This window comes from Diadema antillarum, unplaced genomic scaffold (genome assembly GCF_040938485.1).
Source record: "Diadema antillarum isolate AM-2024a unplaced genomic scaffold, OU_Dant_1.0 seq00000604_RagTag, whole genome shotgun sequence".
Taxonomy (NCBI): domain Eukaryota; kingdom Metazoa; phylum Echinodermata; class Echinoidea; order Diadematoida; family Diadematidae; genus Diadema; species Diadema antillarum.
The window spans coordinates 2,022,569-2,048,268 of record NW_027271532.1 but is presented as its reverse complement, the minus strand read 5'-3'; the positions used below and the strand labels follow the sequence as shown (position 1 = coordinate 2,048,268).

General features: G+C 38.4%; 1 protein-coding gene across 1 annotated transcript in view; it reads left to right on the top strand.

Moving 5' to 3' along the window:
- The first annotated feature begins 13,858 nt into the window (after positions 1-13,858).
- Positions 13,859-25,700, top strand: part of LOC139735880 (guanine nucleotide-binding protein subunit beta) — a 65,262-nt gene continuing 53,420 nt past the window's right edge. The window contains exon 1 of the mRNA XM_071646629.1: positions 13,859-13,989. The gene's annotated coding sequence lies outside the window, so the exon portion shown is untranslated. The remainder of the gene's footprint in view (positions 13,990-25,700) is intronic.

Here is a 25,700-nt window from a genome sequence, read left to right as displayed (position 1 = left end):
TTTATACATTGTTCCGAAATCAACTTTTCTTACTTTATGATTGACAATATTCCAAATTCTTATACCAAAGAATGTGCACCAGATTGTTGGATTTCACATCTAGAATTGTAAAATCTCCCTATTGTGTGCCACACCCTCACCCTTTGGTCAATCTACCCCATCAAAACTCTATGCAGGTACATCATAGACTTGGTACACACTCATACTAGCTATAGAGTGAAAACTATATACGCGGGGAAAAAAGAGGTCGACAGATATTCAGTGTACATAGTACCACAATCATTAGCCAGTCACAAAATGCCGTAAGTATTATTGTGTGTGTGGTTTTTTTTTTTCATTTCCATCTGAGAAGATGGCTATATAGCCCATATTCAGCTGCAATACAGCTGGTCTTCCATGGGGTCCAGTTGGATGTACTGTAAGGCGGGACCACTTCACCGGGTTAAACCAGCACCCTGCTCTTTAATTTACGATGAATAAATGAAGCGGGATTTTTTTTACGTGCATGAGTTGTGACTCTCTCATTTTATGTCCTATCCGAGGGACAGTATTTTTGCCGCTCACTATGGAGAGGACGGTATGATTACACACAACATTGCTCATACAATGGGACCCGGAAATCGACCGGGGTCCTTTGGATTGTAAGACATACACGGAAAAAGAGGTGATGGACTCCACATTAGCTATTTACATTGTCCTTGGACATTATTTTTTTTCTGATACACTTAATTAACAATATTTCAAATATTCCACCAAAAGTGTGCTCTGGATTATTGAATATCCCTCGTGTGTGTGTGTGTGGGGGGGGGGGGGGTCCCTTCAAACATTTAACATATAGGGCCTACTCTTGCCCCTAAAGAATCCAGTTTGCATGCCTCACATGTTGCAATCGTTATAATGTGTGAAATTCCTTTAATAAGCAGTCATTCTGAATATTAAGGATTATATACAGTATATGAATGCATGAATGTGAATATTTTGATTATCACTACTGGTCCATTCAGACCGCTATTTTCAAATTCAAACGAGGCAATTAACATTCAAGGAAAGCAAAGTTAGGATTAGGACATACACTGTATTATATCAGGCATACAAGTGTAAAGCACTTTCAGATTGGTTCCTGACCTAATCTTACCGATTTGCGTGTCCTTCATTCAATATTGATAATTCACAATGTAAGAGAATAATAACAGCTTGATGATTTTTGTGGAAGCAATATGAAATCATGAATGGTCCCACTCATTCTTAATGGGCCGGTTTACCAATTATTCAATTTTAAGGATGGTGAATTTCCCTGAATACAATCTAGATGCCAGCAGCTTTTCACAATACATGCATCTGTTTCAGTTTTATACGTTTCACTATCTGAATCCAGGTGTGCCTGTAAGAGTCGTTGCTACGTCGAGCAATCCCTGCTCAATCTTTGAGTAAGCCTTGAGTAAACTTTCAAGTTGACAATGAAAACGAAACTTGTTTTTTCATATAGAAATAAATGAATTGATATGCCAGTAAATCGCTCTATCTAGTGTGTGAGGCATGTCCGCTATATTGATCATTTATACATGATTAGTAATGAGTTTTAGGAAAAACATCCTGACATCTTCGATTTAACTTTTCTGACCAGGGGGATGGTTCATAAAGCTGAAAGTTACGAACGACTTACGAACGACTGGTGATCAGTTCTGATGTGCTATACTTATCAGAATTTCAATGATTCAGCACAAGAACTGATCACCAGTCGTTCTTAAGTCGTTCGTAACTTTAACAGCTTATAAGAACAGCTTTATGAAACACCCGCCAGGACATTAAAGTTGAGCGGTTACTATGAGGTTTCCTGTATCTTTCTCACGGGGCTTCCAGCAATCGCACGAAATTCTAACTTCTTGTCATTTTACATTATGGCGGTTATACTGTCATAATCCATTCAGAATCAAGTTTCACGGTATCTTTTCCACACTCTGAAAATACGCATAAGGTTTTCGGCAACTATATACAATTAAACGAATTTCTGAAATTATACATGGAACGTGAACGGCAGATGATAGCTTTTACGTCATTTTCAATATTTTTGAAAACTATGCAAACACCGTAATATTTTATCTGGAGTCTTTCAAAACTTGGGAGCAATACTAGTAATGTTCCCTTCCCATGCTGTCGCCGTTGATGGCAGCAAGCATCTATCACTCTCGAGATCGGAATTCTCAGTAGAAAGGCGATTCAGCCTCGCATCAGACCAATTTGACTACACAGTGGACCTCTACACGGAGAGACTGCCTCCTGTTTGAAGCATGATTTTAATTATTCATGAGCAGAAGGGATTACATGCAACCCGTGTATGACGTCAATATAGCGACAACGCCTCGCCCAGATATGCACTTTTGTCAAGGCGTTTCTGGTGGAGAATAAGAGCGTGCTTTATTTTTTTTTTTAAATCTGCCCCACTTTCGACGTCATGCCTCCGTCTTCTCTTTGTCTACTCGCCTCTCTCTCTCTCTCTCCCTCTTCCTCAACCCCCTTTTTTCTGTCTTTGCCATCATGTCCACCTCTCTCCATCTCGCGCAGGCCCCACCCCCTCCACCGTCTCCCATTTCCCGCTCTCCAATATTTTCATACCTTCACTATATTTCTCTCATGTTAGAAAACATGTATCATAAGTTATTTTGTCGGTTCATGGGGAAAGAAACAACATTGACAATAATGACTAAAGGATTATGATACTGATTCTAATGATAACGATAACGATGATGATGATTATGATGATGGCTACTATTCTTCTGATAATGGCAAGTTATTTTCTTCCATTTCATCGTTTTTATGATTACATCATTATTATGAATTGTTAAGATTTGTTATATTATTATCATTATCATCATCACCATGATTATTATTATCATTAGACGAAGTATTGGTAATACTTTACTGATTGATCATCATTATTATTATTATCGCAGTCATTGATTGATCATCATTATTATTATCATCGCTGTCATTATTGTTATTGCTATTATTGCTATTTTAATCATTATTTTTATTAACAAGAAAGTTAAGAGAAATTAAGGAGATAACCATATCCCATCCACATTGAAGGAGGACAGACCATAGAGGCAGCGTCCCTCGCCATCAAACCCGCTCATCATCATACGTGGCCCAGATGCAAGGTCAAATGAGAAAGGAAATCCACCAGGAGGACTAGATTTTAAATCCAGCTGTTTCGTTATGATTTAAGTACATCTGAAACTGGTCGAGACAGCTGTACGTTTTCTGACTCGTCTGGAAGGGAGATTCATAAGAGAAAGCGGTATGTGGGAATCATCGGTAGATAGAGGTTCCTTGATTTTTATATCGTTTCCAGATCTAATAGAAAAGTGATGGGTTGGTAGCAAGTTAGGACCAAGTCGGCAGTAAGGATAGGGGAGCTATATATGCATATTTCCTCGTAGTTGTAACCTCTAACAACAATTACAACAACAACAACAACAAAACCAACAACAACAACGGAGGAATACCACAACGTGGATTTACTATACATGCATTATGCACTGTTAACCCATTCTGTGCCAGGACTTGGGACAAAGTGAACAATGTTATGGGTTTTGTTTTGTTTGTTTTGTTTTGTTTTGTTTTGTTTTTACCAAACGTCACTCAAAGCACACAAAGAGTTATTATGAGGTACAGGAATTGTTTTTGCCCCGTGAAATTTGGGTGCACAATGTGTATGCCTATCATATGCATATATAATAGGCATACACAACTGCGCTGGTTGGAACTCATCGAGTATACTAAAAAATAAATGGTGGGGTTCTTCAAAAGTCGATATCTCTCTTATTCTATCTACCTTGTGTCCACGACATGTCAATCGTTTTTAGCATATCACTCTTGTGATATATTTCCATGCAATTCACTGCACATGAATGTATTTTCGCTTCCCATGTAAAAGTGCGACCATTAAAGGTCATATTTACCTTTGGGAACAGTGATTTAAAGAATATTCAAGATATCACATTTGATCAGTGCATATGTGTAGGTCTGTTGTTGTATCACAAAACATCCTACCATATATATATATATATTTTTTTTTTTTGCAATAAGGCCTAAAATATAAGGAGATATCAGTATTTTCCTCATTATATATAACTGTAGACGGTTTAGTCTGGCAACATTTTTATCATAACTATTGTTCATATTTTGTGTATTTTAACAATACTTAACATTGATGATACGGATTCAAATTTCTACAGTGGTTGTTTTTATCCGAAACTCACATTTTGGAACTATTTTAAAGCACTAATGCTGGGTTTTTGTTTCATCTGCAAATGGTAAATTATGCCTTTGAGACTGCATGGATCATGAGCTAGATAGCGTATTTACACATTTCAAACTCTCTGTCCAATAATTCATAAACGTACAAAGATAGCCAAACAGTTATTATAATTATTATACAAACTCTCCATTTTGTGATATGGCAGGTTATTAAAGGAGCTCTGCACACCACGAGTGAAAAAAAAAATCAAAATCATGACTCTACTTTCTCAAGGCTGTGTACAACGTTGCAATTATAAAATAATCCTGTTTCATAGAGGCATTTTGATAACTATGAGTTTACATAAAAATTGCTACTACCATTAAAAAAAAACCTGAAATACTCACAGCTGATTGTTTGTTGCAGCGCTGGTGCCATAGTAGTGATATTACTGTGTTGCCATAAGAGCTTGATAACACGAGGTTCGAGAGGATGTGGTCTGTATTCAGCAACCCACCAGCTGTGCGCGCGCAGTTTGTTGCCATGGCAGCTGCAATTATCGAGATGTGTGTGCATTCATTGTTAAGGCTCTGTGTTGAATGAAGTCCAATATTTTATCATCATGTCGGCTTGTCTCCATTTCCTTTAAGTGCTGAAATAAACACATTAGATGTATCCAGTCAAAATATGGAAGACCTTCCTTTTCCGCTCGGATAACCGAATGTGACAGCTTGTTTTACTGTATTGTCCGTTTGATGTACTCTGATGTTATGCTATATCTTACGACGAAACATAACAGGCACATATAATGCCTTCATGAGCTTGGACAGAGCTAATGTTGTCATCAAGCTCAAATCATTGCTGGTAACCTTCCTTACACTTTTGTCATCTTCGCCGGCGGAGTAGTGTTTTGTCGGCATTTCCTTGTTTGTCTGTGTATGTCATCGATATCACCTTTAAAGCTATGAACAGATTTCTATTAAATTTTCATTAGGTTCCATGTATAGTGAAAGGAATGAGAGTAGTTAAATAGTTTATTTTTTGATATTGATTTTAATTATACTACCCTGAATCAATATTCTAAAGAACTTCTCACTACAACGGGATAAGGGCATTTTCAGGATTTGTGCATGTCGTAACAGCAAACTGCGATGAAATGCATAGGATCATGCAGTATAGCCATCGGCAAGTTCACGGTTGCAACATCCCCACAGCCACAGTCATTAATAAATTGCAAGAACAATGTGATGTTCGTTGCTGTTGCCGAGATTTGTGCATGGTCATACTCACAGGTCTCTCTTTGTTAAGCTGAAGTCTTTGTTCCCAGTCACTTTTAAACAAAACTACTCCGAAGACACAGGAGGTGAAACAACCAGGAAACTATAGAATGAGTAAAAAAAGACGAATCGACATTGTGATAATTGCCTGTACATGTAGGCCTACTTAAGACATTAAGGTCCAAAGATCCTGTAAGATAAGGTCCTAAGATCTTGCTACAGTTTATTAATCTGAAGGTTCGTTATTCCGAAGGTTTGCTAATCCGAAAACTGAATAAGGTTCGTTATTCCGAATTTTCGTCAATCCGAAGGCCGAAATCCGAGCAAGGTTCATTCAATTCCGACGGTTCGTCACAAATACGTTTTTGTTTTTGTTTTGTTTTGTTTTGTTTTTCATTTTCGGAGTACTTATATATCACGAAATTACGAACTTTATTTCATTTTGGAATTACGAACAATCGGATTAACGAACCTTTGGAATAACGTCACAAATGTTCGGATTAACGAACCCATTTTCATTTTCGGATTAACGAACATCTGTAGGTATACGGAATTTATGTGTTTTGGAATAAAGAACCTTCGGAATAACGAACATCACCTGTTTTAGACTATATGTTGACGGAAAAAACTCTGAAAGTTTGTGTTTACAAAAATAGTTCAAGTATCCGCAAAGGGGAATCCCTTGATCGTTTGTATTTTGTGTTTGTGTGCATGTGTGTGTGTTATGTGTGAGTGTGTATGTAAGCTGTGAAAGTGTGTCAAATGGGTGGATCTACGAATTCCGTAAAGGGGGGTGGGCTCAAAGCAGTTTATATTTCTGGTTCCACTTCCGGGTTCAATCAGCTGACAAGCAAAAAAAAAACAACAAAAAACAAAACAAAACAACAACAATAACAAATAAACAAACAAACCAACAAACAAAAAAGGCCTTAAAGGGACATTCCAGACGATTTTCATAATTTCACGTCTAGTACATAAATCGACAACTCCCTGTATAGATTTGTGGAATTTATTGTGGTTCTTGAGCAGAGAAACAATACTTTGAAAAACCTTAAACAAATTACACTGAACAAGGATGATGACATAGAAGGTTCACATAATTATTTTAGAAATGATAGCAGTGTAATTCCATAACAATACCGCTTGCTTGCGAGTTCACCTGTCTATAATCTATGCATGCCTTCTTCTTTTGTTCTGCTTCCTTGAGCCCCAACTCATGCATTCTTATGGTGACTCTGCCATGTCATCATCCTTGTTCATTGCAATTTGTTCTATTTTTTGAAAATATTCTTATTCTTCATCCCAATTATCACAAATTCTGAAACTCTGTCCTCAGTATAACTGATTTATAGTTGTACAAAATGTAAAAATCTGAGAATCACCCGGAGGTCTCCTTTAACAGGAATTTTTTCGTACCACTTCCGGGGTTAATCGGCCGATAAGCAAAGACTGGAACAGATAGATCTAGCTGTTGGTATCGAAGCTTTTCGAAGGCTATAGGCTTTGACATTATAGGCCAACTTCCCAAGCCTGGAGAGTTCTTCATGATCTTGCTCGTGAGGGGTTTATCATAGGCCATTGCCATCTGTATTTTGTATTAAGTATAATCGTTGAAATCTTATACATTTTCTTAGTTTGTCAAAACAATACACAATATATTGATAGATTATACTAATTTCAATCGTTTTGTCATTTTGTGCGATTCCTTCTGGTCTGAAGTGTGCATGTCGTAACAATAAAACACAGTTTTTATTTGTTGAATCAAGCGTTACCTTTCCAAGTAGCGAGAAGATGACAAAGGACGGGAAGGATGATGTAGTGCATGATATTTAATATGATAGCTCAGAGGTTAATGAACAGCCAAAAAATGTGTGTGTGTGTGTGTGTGTGTGTGTGTGTGTGTGTAAATGCGCTCTACCTTACAAGAGATAAATTGTGCAATAACTTGTATACAATATTGTATGCTTGTCGAAAATATAAAGTGATTTTGTAGAAGATTATAAGCTCAAAAATGGTGTCTGACATTTTAAACGTTAGAATCACTGGAAATTTGGTATGGTACACATTGCTTTGAGAGAAATTGAATGACAGGAGAGAGAGAGGGGGGGTAGGATCGGATGATGTGGTAAAAATAGACAATGAAAATGAATATAGATATACGGTGGGAAAATATATACTTAGTAGAGTTTTTGCATAGATAAATATGCACTTTACAAAAAAAAAGAGAACATCATAAAACATGACACATTCACAGGCGTAACCCACAACCATCAATGCTATTATACAAATATACTTTGCCGTGAGAGCTTCTGGTTAAAACTGTGGGTACAGGTGAATCCAAAATAGTACACTATTCACTGAGGGCGCAGCCCTGAAGTAATCAAATAGTATTTTTGGAGGTATCGAGACCTATAGTTTTAACCAGAATCTCGAAATTAGGCAGAGTAAATTTGTTTAAATTTCAAATAAAAAAAAATTGGATAAAAAAATGTAGACAAAAGAATGCGTGTGGTGGCGTGGATGCGACGTTGTGGAGGGATCTTATACACTGACCGTGGCGAAGCAGCGCACGATGTCAGAATTGCATTGTGATGCTTTGTTAGAAATATTGTTGCATTCTACAGAGTGACGGTACGAAGCAGTGCGCAATGTCAGAATTGCTTTATGATGTCACAATTGTTTTGATAGAAATTGTTACATTCCACAGAGTGACGGTACGAAGCAGTGCGCGATGTCAGAATTGCTTTATGATGTCACAATTGTTCTGTTAGTATTGTTACATTTCACGGAGTGACGGTACGAAGCAGTGCGCGATGTCAGATTTGCTTTATGATGTCACAATTGTTCTGTTAGAAATTGTTACATTTTACAGAGTGACCGTACGAAGCAGTGCGCGATGTGAGAATTGCTTTATGATGTCACAATTATTCTGTTAGAAATTATTAGATTTCACAGAGTGACGGTAAGAAGCAGTGCGCGATGTCAGAATTGCTTTATGATGTCACAATTGTTCTGTTTGAAATTGTTACATTTCACGAAGTGACGACGACGGTAAGAAACAGTGCGCGATTTCATATAAAATTCCTTGGTATCACAGTGGACGATAAACTTTCGTGGAGGCCGCATATTACAAACATTTGTACAATAATTTCACGCAATATTGGTGTTATTAATAGACTAAAGTTTCATATTCCATTGTCTTCTTTGTTGACGTTGTATTTTTCTCTAATTTTACCTTATCTTAATTACGGACTCCTAGCATGGGGAAGTGCCCATCAAACTTTACTAGATAAACTACTGTTATGGCTCTTCGTATCATTTGTGGCGTCCCGCCACGACCCCGTACAGAGCCATTATTTACCAAATATAAGATTTTGAAAATCAAAGATTTATATTTTTTTCAACTTGGTCAGTTTATGTTTACATACAATGTAAATGCAATTCCCAGTATTTTTAATTCAATGTTCCCACGGAACCAGTCTTTTCATAATTATCCTACTAGACAATCTAATGAGTTTCATTTACCCCTCCTGAGAACTTTATTGGCTCAGAATACATTTATATACATCGGTCCTAGATTTTGGAACTCACTAAGCTGTGACTTAAAAAAATTCCCCATCTTTGCTTTTAAGCGCAAGTTGAATTTTTTTTCTATTAAATCCTCTCTGATATGCTTTTTTTTTGTCAACCTCAGGGTTCATCATCCATCCACCAATATTTCAATCACTGATTTCATTATTACGTAATGAAGTAGTCATCACAATCCTTACACAGCTGCATGCAGCGCCAACTATAGGCGTTTTCACATCAGCCCGATAAAATCCAAGCTCGAGATATTTTTCGCAGAAAATAGTCAGCAAAATAGCGCGCTATTTTCTGACTTGGGAAATTAACCCGATCACGAAATAGCGCGCTATTTGATAATGTGAACAAAAATTAGCGCGCTAATTGTATCGCTCTGATCGAGAAAATGTCTCGAGTCCAACTCGGGAAATTTCTGAAATAGCGGGATAATTGGCGAACTAGCGCTCTATTTGATAATGTGAAAACGACTCAAGAAATTAGCGCGATGCATCCCATCATGCCTAGCGTGTATGACCCGATCGATCGAGGAAAAATGCACACAAATCACGAGGAATTTTTGAAAGTGCACACATTACTGATGCTGTTTGCACATGCTCAGCTGTCGAATTAGCTCGAAAAAATTTCGGGCTATGTGAATAGGAAATGAAATAGCGCGCTAATTCGCAATCGCGAAAAATATTTCGAGCTTGGATTTTTATCGGGCTGATGTGAAAACGCCTAAAATGAAGCACACATTCTCTACCATCCCCTGTTCCATTTCCCTTGTTCAGTGTGTAGGCATTCTCTCATTCTCTCTTTTTCTTTCTTTCCCTCCATTTTTTTCATCTATTCTGGCAAGTTGTGTCATGTTGTTGTGTTTCCCCTGTTTTGTCCGTCCTGTCGTATATCATATTTGTAACAAGTGTTCGTAAATAAGTAATTCATATGAGTGGTTCACATTATACAAGCTTTGCTTTTTAGTGGACCTCTCAATTCTTCTTTTTTTTTTCAACTGAAGCATGACTTTGTATTATTTTTTTGCCAGTATGCGCTCATATGTTCATCGGTGTCATTTATCTATTGCAAAGGCAATCCAATATATCTATATATTCAATATTAATCCAATATATATATATATATATATATATATATATATAACTCTATATTTTGCCTTAAGGGTTTTTGGTTAAAACTATGGGCAGAAGTGACTCCAAACAGTACTACTGAGTATTCACTGAGGAGCCCAGCCCCGATGTGAATAGTACATTTGAAGGAACCGAGGCCCATAGTTTTAACCAGAAACTCGAAATAAAGGAGAGCATATCTATTTCATATTGGGGGGGGGGGGGATAACATATAAGAAGGGGAAATGTGAGTAGAAAGTTGTGTGGTGGATGCGATGTTGTGGGGGATCCTACACAGAGACCGTTCGGAACAGGGCGCTATGTTAACAATTGTTTTTATTTGTGCTATTTCACAAAGTAATCGTACGAAGCAGCGCGCGATGCCAGGATCGCTTTGTGATGTCACAGTTCCACAGTTGCTTTGCTAGAAAATTGTTACATTTTACAGAGTGACCGTACGAAGTAGGATAAGATGTCAGAATTCCTTTGTGATGTCACAATCTCTTCGTGACATCATTTCACAAATAGCATGCCATGATGTGTCAAACAGGACAACATTCTGAAATAGTTAAATATACATGAATATCAAAATATTCCAAAATATAAATATTGATATACGCACATGCATTCGAGCGCCCATCTTTTAAAGACCAATTTTAATGTTGTCGCTATTATCGTTATTCTTTGTTCCGATTTCGACCTAAAGTTGTGTGAAATGAATAGACATATATATTATGATCTTTACACCTTGAAATGAACACTGAATAATACCACATGCTTGTCAACCTAGATAAACAAGATAAACAATTGAAATTAAGCAGATACAGAATTACAGAATATTGATTGAATCAAAAATTGTATAAAAATATAGCTACGGATATTCTGTCAATTTGAAGACAAACAGTGCATTTAGTCTTCTTTTCACCTCGATTCCTGGTTATCTTCAGCATAATCGACTGCAGATCTAGCTGGGTGTTTTATTAGTGTTATCGTTACGTGGAATCGTGAATACTACAAACACTATCACTCGCCTGTTGCACGGACGCTACCAAAAGAAACACGCAGCATGATGAAAAGCATTTTTGTTATACCAAAAGCAAAATGAGAAAAGCGGGGGAGTGGTATTTAACATTCGTCATGGAATTGCACAAAACGCATGACAAGTACTAGTATGCGTCGAGGTTCCGACCGTAAGACACTGAAGCAAAATTAGTCTGTGAGAACATGCGTCTATTCGGCAATCGATGTAGAAATGCGCAGTCCCATTCTGTTTATATAGCAAACCGTTATTAGCTCACCTATAAACCATATACACGGGCCTTGGAAATCTGATGACATTTTGCCAAAGCTAAAATACGACTTTTCTTCTCAATCATAGACCATGACTTCTTATGGGTTACAGTGTGAGCAAGGCAACTTGGATGAGATTCTGTGTGAAGACGTAAATGTGACAAAATATAGTCTGCCATGTCAGACTATCAGCCGGGAGTCGGGGACAACGTAAGGCGAGCGTTCCACTGAGCGCTATCCTCTGGGTATGGGATTCCTTGTTTAGGGGCAATTCAAAGTCTTTGCCTTTATCTTCATCATCACATATTTGATGATAACCGTGCGAGAGCTACAGATACACTTCACTATCATTGAAGAACAAGTAAATTAATCTATACCAAACTGAGAAATTCTATGGCATTTTCTGAGGAAAAACTTTTAAAGTGACGAAACTTCGATGATTGTCATTCACGGGTTGTGCGTTACGGCGATTACTGTGGTGATCATAATTATTCATTTATTTATTTACTTTTTGAGGGTATTTGGGGGATTTTTTTTTTCTTCAACGAAGATCATATTTTGATTGTTGTGAACTGAAGACGGACTCTTGGGATACATTATTACCTTCGTTCCTCCTACATCTACCATGCCTTATGATAATTCCAAGGTAAACAGTGACCTCAGATATACATCGTTTACTTCCTGGAGCATCTTCTAGACTCTCTTTAACCCTCGACCTCGTTTGTATATGCTGGAATAAGTCAAAGCTTCATTTCAGACTAATATACTTCGTAGTATCATGAAGCATTCCCTTACCTTCCCAGGACACATGCGGTCTCCTCAGGAGCCCCAATCAAGCTAAACCCATCATCAGAGGACATATGCGAGGACAGCACAAGATGCAGTAGTCATATGATAGGAACTCATCTGACGTCTTGGACCTTGATTGACTGGTGTGCGTGTGTGTGTATGTGGACATGTGTGTAGTGCGAGTGCTCCAGCAGGAGGCATAAGTTTCCAGGGATAAACTGCTTTTCAGGGTATTGTTATTGCCCCTCCCCGCCCGAGGGATCTCAACTCCATGCTACTATGCTTAGATTATGACCCGAGGAGCTTCCTCCGAGGGCGGTAACACACGATTTAGATCCCGAGGAGCAATGATAGCTATCAACAAATCCCCGAATAAAAACGAAGCCTATTTGTTTTATACACCAAATAAAATGAAAAGAAATCTTAGTATAAGTCGATCGCCATCGCATGTAGGGTCATTTCACCAGTCGCGCTATGAAAGTCAAGTGTTCGCGTACCAAGCCTACGTACCTGTGTACTTAAAGGGCAGTTTAGTGCTATGGGGCTGTTACATACTATGTGGGGCAGTTTTGGAGAGACTAAGGGCTGCATGCAATTGTTAGATTTATGTCCCATATCAACCCAATCATAATTGACCGTTCATCAAATGAGGTATATGAAATAATGCATAGTCAGACACACACTCAAAAAAGGGAGAAAAAACAAGAGCATAGATGTGAAATAATGCAGAAAGTGGGAGAGCAAACGATAGGACTGGATATCACGAATATTCGTAATGCTTATAACATTTCAAATAAAATAGTGTTATTTTTTAATCTTGATTGCTGTAACAAAGTCCTTTTTGTTCCTGTTGTTACCATCATAATCAACAAATGATAAAATGTCGTGTTTCGTCAAATCGATAGGGCCTAGTGTTAAGTGGGAAATAACATGCGCTAAAACGGAAAATAGGTGTAGTACATGGTATTTGGAGTAAGCTTCGATTTACTTTTCAATCATGCATATACTGTAACCATGTAAGTGAAGATTTACGTGTAGAAGATATAGGCTCCTATCTATCACTATTTCCTGCATGTGCACTCAAGAAATCATCAATCATAACAAGGCAAAGCCAGCAGAACTACATACTAGTTATCTTTCTATTCTTTACATATTTAAAGAGTTGTCTGATACTTAGAATGTGTGTTAGGCATTCCAAATGGCAGCATACTGTAATAATGCTATCAATTGTGGTCAAAAACAGCGCATCCCGGCCAAGCAGTTCTCGTTATGGCTTTGGGAAGTAGTGCGGGCGTGTTACAAAGCGACAAATAAGATTGTCATAGGCAGTAGTTACTGCACTGTTCGTGAAAGACAATCATGTAATTCGTTATTTGGAGGTGCTTTCTGTTTGTATTGTTTTGTGCGAAATATTCGGCAGATATATATCTTTCTCGCTCATTTCACGGAAAGTTACACAAACTATATAGGGTAGTACTTTTACATCGGCTTGTACGCATGCGCAAACTGCATTACATTCGAGGGTATACGGATCCTGACGGGTTTCACGCGATAGACGACAAGGGCGTAGATGTACCACTCCCTATGTTTCGGCCTTATAACCAAAATTTGGATTACATTTTCGTGGAGAAATCTTCGATTATTCGCATGAATTCGGCCGGTATAGCACTAGGGAAGCTACGGTGTATATAACAACTATATACAGGTAAGTGCCATCCTTTCAATTTTCATTTAGTTCCTCATAACATGAATTTTTAGGGTATCTTTTGAGCTATAGACAATGTCAATTGATACACACATTATCCTGTGGGAAGTGTATATTGAGTATGTGAAGGTGCACTGTCACTATGCTGTGCGATGTACACTCGCCGCATAGCCCGCCAGCTAACCGTAGTCTCGTAGACAAGGAAAGGGAGGGTAGCGGTGAGCCCGTGTTTTGGAAGTCATCGGCTTGCTGTGGGTGCTGTTAACCGACTTCCGTACATATCTAAAGGTGGTAAGAGCTCCAATTTGATGCTCAGCTTAGCTGTTTGATGACTCTACGGATATTTTCAACGTATATGTCAATATTCAGGTAAAATCCAAGGCGAATGATTCAATACATGCGTAGCCGTACATTGTAGGTGCATGAAGATCGTTGAATGTTGCTGTGAGTAGGCCTACTGCAGTGGGTAGTGTGCATACCGACTGCAATGACATTATACTGGGTTGCAGCTACAGCACCAGTGCACTCGTCGCAAGCAAACGAGAGTATGAATGTGAATCTTCATGCATTGCTGACTCAGACCACTGGCCATAGGTGTATAAAGTACCCCATTTGGAGTGTTAAATATGTAGTTGCACTAGTATGCATGCATAATTCTGTGGCTATAATGTACATGTAGAAATGTATACGCCATGCAATATCTGAATTGTCCTGGGCTGTGCAAACCACATGAAATGGATGTGCTGTAGTTGACATCTACACTACCATTGCAGGCACACACAGCAGCAGGTCAGGGTCCAAAATGGCTGCCATCCATGAACAAAACATTGAGTTGATGTGGTAATTATGATATGGATGTGTTTATATCATCTGTTTATGGGTTTTTTAGGAAAAGAATGACTGAGTATTGATTATTGATGATTCATTGCAACATCAATTGAGTCCCGGCTTGTAGCCAGACCTGCTTTGTGCCTTGTGCCTTATCTGCGGTCCAATAATGGATGATACTGTGATAATGGAGTCATGGCAATGGGTGTATTTCATAGACTTACCAGTAATGCAGTATTGGGAGCATTAGTTAAACATGCATGCTGTCCCTTATTATTCAGCTCTGCCCATCATCCCTTCTTTCGTGGGAATAAAAGAACAAACCCCACACAGATTCAATGTAGGTTCTACCTAGTCTTTACTCTTAGTACTAGAAACAGTTGTAAATAGAGTTCTGTGCACTACACTGTAAAATAAGACAGAGTAAGTGGCCCGGTTTGCGGCCGCATAAGGGTTTTTCCACTCTGAAACGCAAACTTGCGAATTGCTTTAACTCGGGGTTATATCATAGAGGTTGACCACTTCAAATTCACGTTATTGTCACCATCGCAAGACCAATGTCCATCGCGATAGTAAAAAAAAAACACGGCCGCGACCTAGTACAGCGTCCGCCGGTTCGCGGCCTGATGTACAATTCCTATGCGATACGCACGTGCTCCGAGATCTTCTGCTGAACACCTTCATTTGGCTCGCGTTACGTTGCGTAAGCGCCAAGTCGGATTGCAAAAGCACGTGAAAAGGGCTGGCACGCGTGGACTGACCACGAACAGGGATTGCAGTTGTGGCGGTGTTACTGTTGTCTTTCTCATGTTTTTTGTATTTTTTCGATCGTAACATCCACTTCCTGAAAAAATGGCGGCCCACATCGACTGGCGAAAGTTCTATTTCTTTGTGAGGTCATGTATTCAAAATCCATGAACATCGGGAAAATGACCAAAAAAAGTCCAGTTTCTTAGACACCTTGTTCCTTAACTGTGATGTTAAAAAGTACCGAAAATGAAATTTTGGATGCGAGATGTCGTCATTTACTGTCGGTGAGAATATTTCACTTTGGTTGGAGATTTTGCCCATGTCATCGGTTATTTTTTGTAGATTAGCAGTGTGTTAGTGAATGTGTGGTATACATGTACGGAGTGTGTCACTGTGTTCAGCGTTATTTTACCAAATATGCTGTAATGGCTGCGAACAGGCGCCTGGCCGCGAACTGGGACATTTACTCTATAGTGGTACGCATTACTCATTAGGCATAGTAAAAAAAAAATAATGCAGTTTCTAGCAATTTCTCCTTGTCGCGCGCATCTGATTTTGGAGCCGTATCTTTTTTTTTTTCACTATTTACTGTTTTTTTAAATGCAGATGAAAATATCAAGAATTGGTGTGTCAAGTCCTTGTTCACATCTTTTTTGAGTTGACACATCAATTCTTTTGATATTTAGGCCTACTACTGTACTTTCGGGTGGTCGAAAAACACATCGGAAATTCACCTACCGATCATGATGTCATGCATGCATTGCACTAAAATCTCTGATAGTGCGTACTCACTGTAGTGCCGCATACTGCAAGCCAAGAATCCTACAAACCTTCCAGCCGTTATGTAATACTGCAAGCTTGTATCGTTTGATGGTGCACTGTTGAGAATATCATGTACAATGTACGTTGTGACTGGGCAAGTTTTTAGCACATCACACACTGACAGGGTGCTACATAACTTTTTTTTTCAACCACTTGTTGCAAAACACTTCCCTGAACATGAACTTTAATTGCCCGTAAATGCAAAACAAAAAAGATTTTAAAAATATAAAAAATGAGAAAATGATGTTGAAAATCACTTGTAAGTCAAGGCCTTAATAAAACACAATCGGTTGAATAAACAGCACATGTTGATTTGCAGGCTTAAATACATTGGAATGACAGACTTGGTGTGATCATGTGTTGGTGTTGCATTGCATTGGGGTTTTTTCACATGACTGTAAAGTTGCTGAAATGAAATTCATGTGGTTGCATCACTAAACTACAGTTATCATATTCATAGGGCTTTTGTATGGTTGATTTTGTAGGTTTTGGGGAGGAAATGTGAAAAAAAAAAAGTTTTTAAATGGTGGCTTCAAAACCTGTTGCTTGCCCAATTCGGTCAAGCATTTTTTCTTGTTTCAAAATACTCTGGGTAAAAGTGGATATTTTCGCGTGAGGAATTTTTTGTGTCCTCGACTGAGTAAGATGAATTTCGTGTGTTTTTTATTCCAATCCATGGAATTATTACATTAACTTCTGGAACATACAGCATCCAAAAATATTTGCGTGCTATAAATTTTGCGCTAGCTTCAGATTGCACGAAATGTGCAAAAATTTCCTCGTTTACAGTATTGTAAAAGTGGAAATTTTCTCAACCAGAAACTAGCGCAAAAATAAATGCATGCAAATATTTTTGCTAACAATACATGCTCCAATAGTTGATGTCTTGATTCCGCGGAATTAAAAACACGCGAAACTCATCTTACCCTTCCGAGCGAGAAAAACTAGTCGTGCGAAAATATCCACTTTTACAGTAACTGATTTTAATGTTCACTTGCCCCAGGCAATCTGGCTAGTGCCTATGTTGCACCTTGCACAGTATTTCATGAGCCTGGTTTCAGGGGCTACAAACTTATGTACCCTGGTTTGGTTTCATACATGTGTAGGTTATGTACCCTGGGCTATGTACTCTTGCGCTGTTATCGGATGCTAGGAGAAGCTAGGATGTTAGTGCTGTTGGCACCACAAATGACTTTAATTTAAAACATGTACAAACTCACCCTGATTATTTCACAATCTAAACACACTTGCATTTGAGTCTCCAATGTCTGGTAGAAGACACTCCAGACACCTTTACACATCAGGACGTAACTCCATCCCTTGATTGAAGCTCTGTGCTGGACTCAAGCAGTCAGTAGTCAGTCGCGGTAATACGATACCTTTTATATAGGAGTGCAGCTGTCAGTATGATACATACACGCATACAGCAGAATTATGACGTAATTCCGAAATGTGTAGAAAGTGTCAAAATCCATTAATGGTAAATATTCAACTTTTACCTGATTTTGGAGACTGAGATGCAAGTACTATAGGTTGTGAAATGTTTAGGGTTAGTTTGTGCTTGTCTAAAAATCATTATACGAGACCCTTGCGCTAACTTGCAATTGCCAACGTGTGCAGCAGCTTGAGATTGAAATAATAGTAAGATTTATTAAAGGACAAGTTCACCTTCATAAACATAAGGATTGAGAGAATGTAGCAATATTAGTAGAACACATCATTGAAAGTTTGAGGAAAATCAGACAATCCGTTCAAAAGTTATGAATTTTTGAAGTTTTTGTGCAGTACCCGCTGGATGAGAAGACTACTGCAGTGTATGAATAACTTAGATGTCACATGCGTACAACAATATAAGGAAAATATAAAGAGAATTTCATAAAATTCCATCTTTTGAAAAAAGTACACATTCCCCTGACTCGTTACCGACAAATGTTATGGGTAATATTATTCCCCCTGCCTTTAGAAAGAGGCAAGTCAAGTGCTCTTTTATTATGCGAAAAAAAGTGAAAATATGTTGAATTTTCTTTTACATTTTCTTTATACTGTTGTACGCATATGACTCACAAGCTGTAGTAGTCTCCTCATCCAGCGGTTCCAACACAAAAATTTTAAAAATTCATAACTTCTGCATCAATTGTCCAATTTTCCTCAAACTTTCACTGATGTGTTCTACTAATATTGTTGCATTTTCTCAATCCTTATGTTTATGAAGGTGAACTTGTCCTTTAAGTACAATGTAGTAATAGAGGTGGGCTATAGAGGGTCAATTTTAGGTCATATTTTCAGAACATGCTCATCACACCTTAGTTTGATGACTTTTTGCCTACTGACACCATTTTTGAAAAAAAGAACGAAAAAAATGCAAAATCCGGGGTGCCCCGGCCGAAATCGTAAAAAATCCAAGATGGACGCCGTTTTGGCTTTAAAAAGACATTTTTGGCCATAACTCGGCTATTTTTTGGTCTATTGTGATGGTTTTGGTGTCTAACCCCATGTTTTAGGGGTCAAGGAAATGGATTATCATGATAATTTTAGTGGAAAACCTAAGCTTCTACATGAAACTAACCTTTTTCCCATATTTCGGGTTGAATTTCCTTCTCCTTTACCCCTACCCCAACCGCCATTTTTTTTTGCCTTTTTTTCCGCATTTTTTTTTCAAGTCATGTTCACTATCATACTTTTGATAACAAGTTCTAGCAATCTGTTCTTTTTTTTTCTACCAACAATACAGCAAGAAATAATATATACAAATAACTTACGGTATACATGTATGTGTCATGCCAATACTGGTATGTGGCTGGTGCATTCAGAATGCATGGTAACTGTGGAACCAGTATTGTACTGTATCTGCTTTATAGTGTCCATTAACATTTTGGTCCTAAGACCTTTAACAATATAAATAAATAAACATAATAATGAATAATAACAAATAACTTACATTATACATGGTTTACCATGCACATATCGGTACAGTGTGGCTTGTGCATTCAGGATGTATGGTACATTGTAACAGAAGCCAGGAGTGCTTATACTGTATCTGCTTTGTAGTGCTGATAAACATTTGGTATTCAGATCTGTAGTGCATGACACATATGTAAACCATGTACATGTATAATGTAAGTTATTTGTATATTTCTTGCTGTATTGTTGCAAGAAAACACCACACTGATAGCTAAAACTTGTTATTAAAAGTATGGTACAATGTAGTTAATATGACTTGAAAAAAATACGGAAAAAAGTGCAAAAATTAGCGGTTGGGGTAGGGGTAAAGTAGAAGGAATATTTATTATTTATTTATATTGTTAAAGGTCTTAGGACCAAAATGTTAATGGACACTATAAAGCAAATACAGTACAATACCGGTTCCACAGTTACCATGCATTCTGAATGCACCAGCCACATACCAGTATTGGCATGACACATGTATACCGTAAGTTATTTTGTATATTTCTTGCTGTATTGTCGGTAGTAAAAAAAAGACCAGATTGCTAGAACTTGTTATTTAGAGTATGGTAGTTAACATGACTTGAAAAATATACAGAAAAAAATGAAAAAAATGGCGGCTGGGGTAGGGGTAAAGGAGAAGGAAATTTAACCCTAAATACGGGGAAAAGGTTAGTTTCATGTAGAAGCTTAGGTTTTACACTAAAATTATCATGATAATCCATTTCCTTGACCCCTAAAACATGGGGTTAGACACCAAAATCATCACAATAGACCAAAAAATAGCCGAGTTATGGCTAAAAATATCTTTTTAAAGCCAAAACGGCGGCCATCTTGGATTTTTTACGATTTCGGCCGGGGCACCCCGGATTTTGCATTTTTTTCGCTCTTTTTTTCAAAAATGGTGTCAGTAGGCAAAAAGTCATCAAACTAAGGTGTGATGAGCATGTTCTGAAAATGTCACCCTCTATAGCCCACCTCTAGTAGTAAGGACCTCCTGCATCACATCTCTCCAAGAATCCAGACAAGAAAATACTTGCTTTTTTTATAGTTGGCCTTATCTGGCAAGCATGATGAAGAGATTGTATCGATTGACAGTAGTTTCAGTGTGAATGCTAAGTGTTGCACTAAATACGCAAAAGATTGTATTTGATTTATTGCTTATGTCCTGTTTAACCCTTTGAACCCGAATGGCTGGTTTTCCGGCCTCACCGAGAAAGTAAAATAACCCGAAAGGCCAGTTTACCGGCCTCAAGTCTGTGACTTCATTTCAGCTTGATATGACCTCCTGCATCACCCCATTTTTGATAGGTGATCAGTTACGGCATTGTACGGGACTAGTGATGTTGCAAGCTTAGTTTTTTTTTTGCATTTTGATCAGAGAAAAAGTGAATAAATGCAGGGAAAATGGCAAGAAAAACATACACAGCCGAGGAGGCTCTTGCAAGGGAATACTGGGAGAATCCATGTAAGATTTAGATTCCAGAATGCAGTGCAGAGCAAAGATCCCAACAAATGGGATAATTTCTCAACTATTCCTGATTGCAGTGTAGAATTGTATATACTTTTTGGAATATCCCAAAAAAGTGTGCTAATTTCAGTGTAGAGAGACAAGTGGTAAAGAGTTAGGGTACAACTGTACATGTATATCTATTGTCTCAATAATTGCATTCGCATGGACCATTAATGAAGGTGGTTTAAATTTAGACCACTGTTCATGCAAATTTCTTCTGCGTAAATATGATTGACAGATTATGTACGTCGACATACGTCCAGTTACAAACACATGTTGAAGTGAAAACATAGTTCTGGTAAGGGTTTGAGAACCTGTCTGGCACCATTTCATATAATTTGCTTGCAATATATCGAAAGAGTCTACCAAGAAACTTACCTGGCTGACGCGATTTGCCGGGATGAGGAGTTGTTTTGGAGTATTTTGAGATCAAAAATAAGAGTCGGTATACCAACTTTTATTCCAGAAGGATCCAGACTAGCTCGGTCTCAGGGAAAACTCGGCCCCATTTCAGACAATTTACACGCAGTTCGTGATCGCCATACTGAAAAGACAATCAAAGACGCTTGATAAACAACAAAACAACTTCAAAGACAGTGTGTCTCAGGTGATGTGTGTAATACGCTTGAGGACCGCGCGCTGTCCATTTGTTTTGTTCAGGATTAGCGCGCACTTTCCTGTCTTTTCAGTGAACCGTCTTTGATATCGACTCGAACCATAACTGTGACCAGCCAGAACGCAAAGCGCTACAGGCCCTCCCATAGTACAACGTTGTACAATCCAGAGGGACAACTCGTCCCGCCGTCAAAGCGAGGCCGATTTGTCCTCGAGTCCGAGTTTAGCCTGACCTCGATCGGGTAAGTTCTGAGACTGCGACTCCGGCGAACCTTTTTGGTTATTTCGCATTTTCATCGTTTGCCATCGAATATCGTGTTATTACAGCGTTATTCCACACATTTCTTAGGCATACGTGCACATTTGGGAGTGAAATTTGACAACTTTTGCAGGCGTACCAGAACTATGTTTTGGCTTTAATACTACATGTAGCACATGTCAAAGGTACACATATGTCAGGGAATAATTTTCCTGGTATCGCATCACAGTTTGCTATGCATTTTTACACCACTGCCACACAAACTAACTTTTGTGTACGCCTGTGGCAACTCAGAAAAGATGCGGACAAGGGCGAGGAACACAAATTTGTGACAGTTTTATCGCCATTTTGAAAAATCATAGTTTAAAAAAAAAAATTGATGTGGCATCAAAGGCTGCAGTTATCATCTTTTCCCTGTTAAAACGGCTTTCAAAAGCCGTTTCCAAAGCCCTTTAGAAATGGCTTCCAAAATAGTTGCGTTTATCAACTCTTCGCGAACATGATAACTGGCCTGTCACTGCACAGCTGCATTGCGCAATTCAACCTGAGGAGAAGAGGTCTTAAGGCGTGCATGGTTCGTAACTGCAGTACAAAGCCGTTTCAAAACAGCTTTGCGTTTGCGTTTATCATCTCGTAAAAATTCCCTGAAAGCCGTTTGGAAAACCTGTTTCTGCCGAGAAAAAGAGTTGATAAACGCACCCAAAATTGGATATGCGCAAGGATGAGAGACTACTGTTAATTTTTTACTTGGCCTAAAATCATGGAAGTTTGATGGAAAACTGTATTTGGCTCCCATTTTATATACACTAATTGTCCCTCTAGTGTCTGCAGATCCTAACGCATGCTGGCTCTGGCAATTTTCAGTTCATTATTCAGTTGTACCAGCAGAATATGAAGAATAAATATCTGGTTCTATTCATGCATTGTTGTCTTGCCCATTACATTTTGCTGCTGAATGTCTTATGCTGCGTTTATTTAACTTGAGAGAGAATCATGTTTCAAAATGCTTTTCAAATGGCATTTACGAACGTGGTTTTGAACACGATTCTTGGGGTACCGTTTTTATCTAACCATCATAATTGCTATTCAAGTGTTGTCACTTTGCAGCTGCTTTGCAGCGTTTAACCCGGGAGGTAGAGGTCAACTGCGTAGCCACCAAATATGCCTTCATCATTCACGCACAAATAACGAGTAGAACACATAAATGGGGCCCGTCTTTCTCCGCAACAGCTGGAAGTTGACCATGGCAGCTCAGAGATATAAATGTGTTTCATGATGACATTTCATTTATCTACTGGCAGAAAGGTGATCATGGTCTGAAATTTTTCAAATCACCCTCTGAGTGGCATTTCAAATCAGCATTTCGAAACGTGTGAAAACACGGTTGCATTTTATCTATCACCTGAAAATGCGTCAAACACGTTAAGGATGGTGATTATGCCTCAGAAAATTTTTCGATATATTATGCACCCTTACATAGATGTGGAAAGTGTCATGAATTGCATACGGCTGAGATGTGCATTTGGTAGTTTTAATTCCTCTGCTGTGCATCGTCATGGGTAGTAGAATTGATATAAATACTTAAAAAATGAAAGAGAGTAAAAAAAATTGTGGATCCTGATTACTAAGCATCTGTTCCTTTTGTCATTATCAGCTTTCCCTGTAAGTTTCATCCAAAGCTGTACACAGCTTTGTGAGTTATTTTGCAAATAGACAAACAAATAATCAAATGCTGACAAAAACATAACTTCCTTTGGCAGATGTAATAAAAACAACTTGAGTTACAGGGTGGTCCACAACTTGAAATTTAGCATGTTGCAGGGGGAAAAAGTGATCTTGCGCGTGAAAGTATGTGCGCGAAGCGCACATCACGAGCGCGAAGCGCGAAGTCCCTTGCGGCCGGGGTCCAGGGCCCGCTTAAGGGCCCTGGAAGCTCTGGGGTTCTAGATGCTCTCTGGTGCTATCTTAGCCTTATTTTGAACACTTTGATCACCATGATCACTCTGCAATGCCAGGATAAAAATCATTAATATTTGAAAAATTATGTTAATTGTTTGATTATGACATAAGATTTAAAATTGTTCTTGAAATGTTAATATATCGTCCTACTCCTTACTTATAAGACCTTTTGAATATATTTTAAATAGATATACTCCTCAATGGGGATGCTATGATAAATGACAAGGACATCTTGAACTTGTACTACAGTACAGCACACTGACTTTTTTAATATTATTTACTTTCAGTTTCACATTGAAATGCCAAGATAACTGTGTAGATGAGATGAGTGTAGAAAAGTGAGAACTGCACTTTTGCAGCCTACTGGTAAACAGACGTTTAGTTAACTTGAATGACATTTAACAAAAACTCAGATCTGGGTAATTCTATCCACAATAAGCCTTTCATCAATATTTCACTTAATTTTCTTTCTTGAAAGGTGTACATTGTGTCAGAGAGAAATTGAATTTCCTAAGTACAGAGCTGCCAACCTTTGGAAGCACAAAATAGTACTCAGTAGCTCCAAAATTCGTATTTTTCCATCAGAATTCGTATTTTTTCAATCTTCCTTTTTTTTTTTTTTTTTTGCTATTTTGAATTAAACTCGTCGACTTAGGAGGCTGTTACGACCAAAATCACTCTGAGAATGATCGCACAAAAGAAACAATCAACTGATGTTCAGGCGGTTTATTAACAGTGATATTGTGGGTACAGACTGGTAATCGGCGTCACATCAATACAACAATGATCAATAGAAACAGTTATAAATCGATAGTGGAATCACTTACACGTATTAAATAATCCTTTGAAAGTGTCCAAATACGATGTTCGATGCACAGACGAATGATCCGTGACGCACCGATGAATGATTCCTCCGACGTAACTCCAGAGGCGCAGGTTACGACAGTCCACGGTATAGATCCGGGGTAAAATCCACGAAATATGTCCACGGCGAAACGTGCAGAGTCCAAACGTTGTGACGACCACGTCCAGTTGATGCGTTGAATGATGATTCACTTAATAATGTTCAGCTAAGAATCCAGCCCATCACAGCTTTGCCATAGCAATGTCCATTGACATAAAAACATGGAGTCTATCTCCAATGAAGGCAAATTCATTCTCTGCAGGCAAAATGTCTCCCCGGCCTTATCTCCACAAACATAACAGGTCAGCAGGTAACACAGGACTGACTATAACAAGTCGCTTCAGAGCCAGAAGTGACGTAACTCTCAGAGCAGAGGTGTTGGGTACTCTGCCTACTGCAGAATTTCTCTAGCTTATATACTATCTATTCACCCCTTCTAGCACATTCTATAACTCTCTCCAACCTACTAGCCAGTCCAAGTTCCAGGAATCCTGGATGACTCACTGCCTATCTATGTACAAAACATCATTGCCAAGAATAACTACCAATCACATTGGGCTACAGGGACAGTGCCTCACTCAGCCAAATATGTAAGCACTTCCCAGAAAATTCTGGAAAGGGTGAAATCATTCTAGATTGAGTGAGTTATAATGTATTTCCTCTTACATGCATGTACTGTGTAGTTACATTGTATACCACCTAGAAAATTCTCCACTGATCTGGTCAGCCTGTATGTACTATATCTATACCACATAGAATGTTCTCCATTAATCTGGTCCACCTGTGTACATACACATTAAAACAGCCCGGCATACAGTACATCATACATGTACGTGTACATAACTACTAGTGTGTACATTTGTGACACCATCCCCCATGGGAAAAAGAAAGCCTTGCTGTAGCAAGGGTTTCTTTTACCTTCACAATTTCTCATTGTTATTTGCAACGAATGTGAGGTAAAGTCCAAGTCAAGCAACAATAATCACATACTATCACATGCCTTTTGGATAGCTGTATTAATTCCATGTTCTCTTTTCATGGATACTATTTACAATGATATTGCTTAGATTCTCGGAGCTTATACAATCATATCAAACTGTTTTGCACACATTAATGAA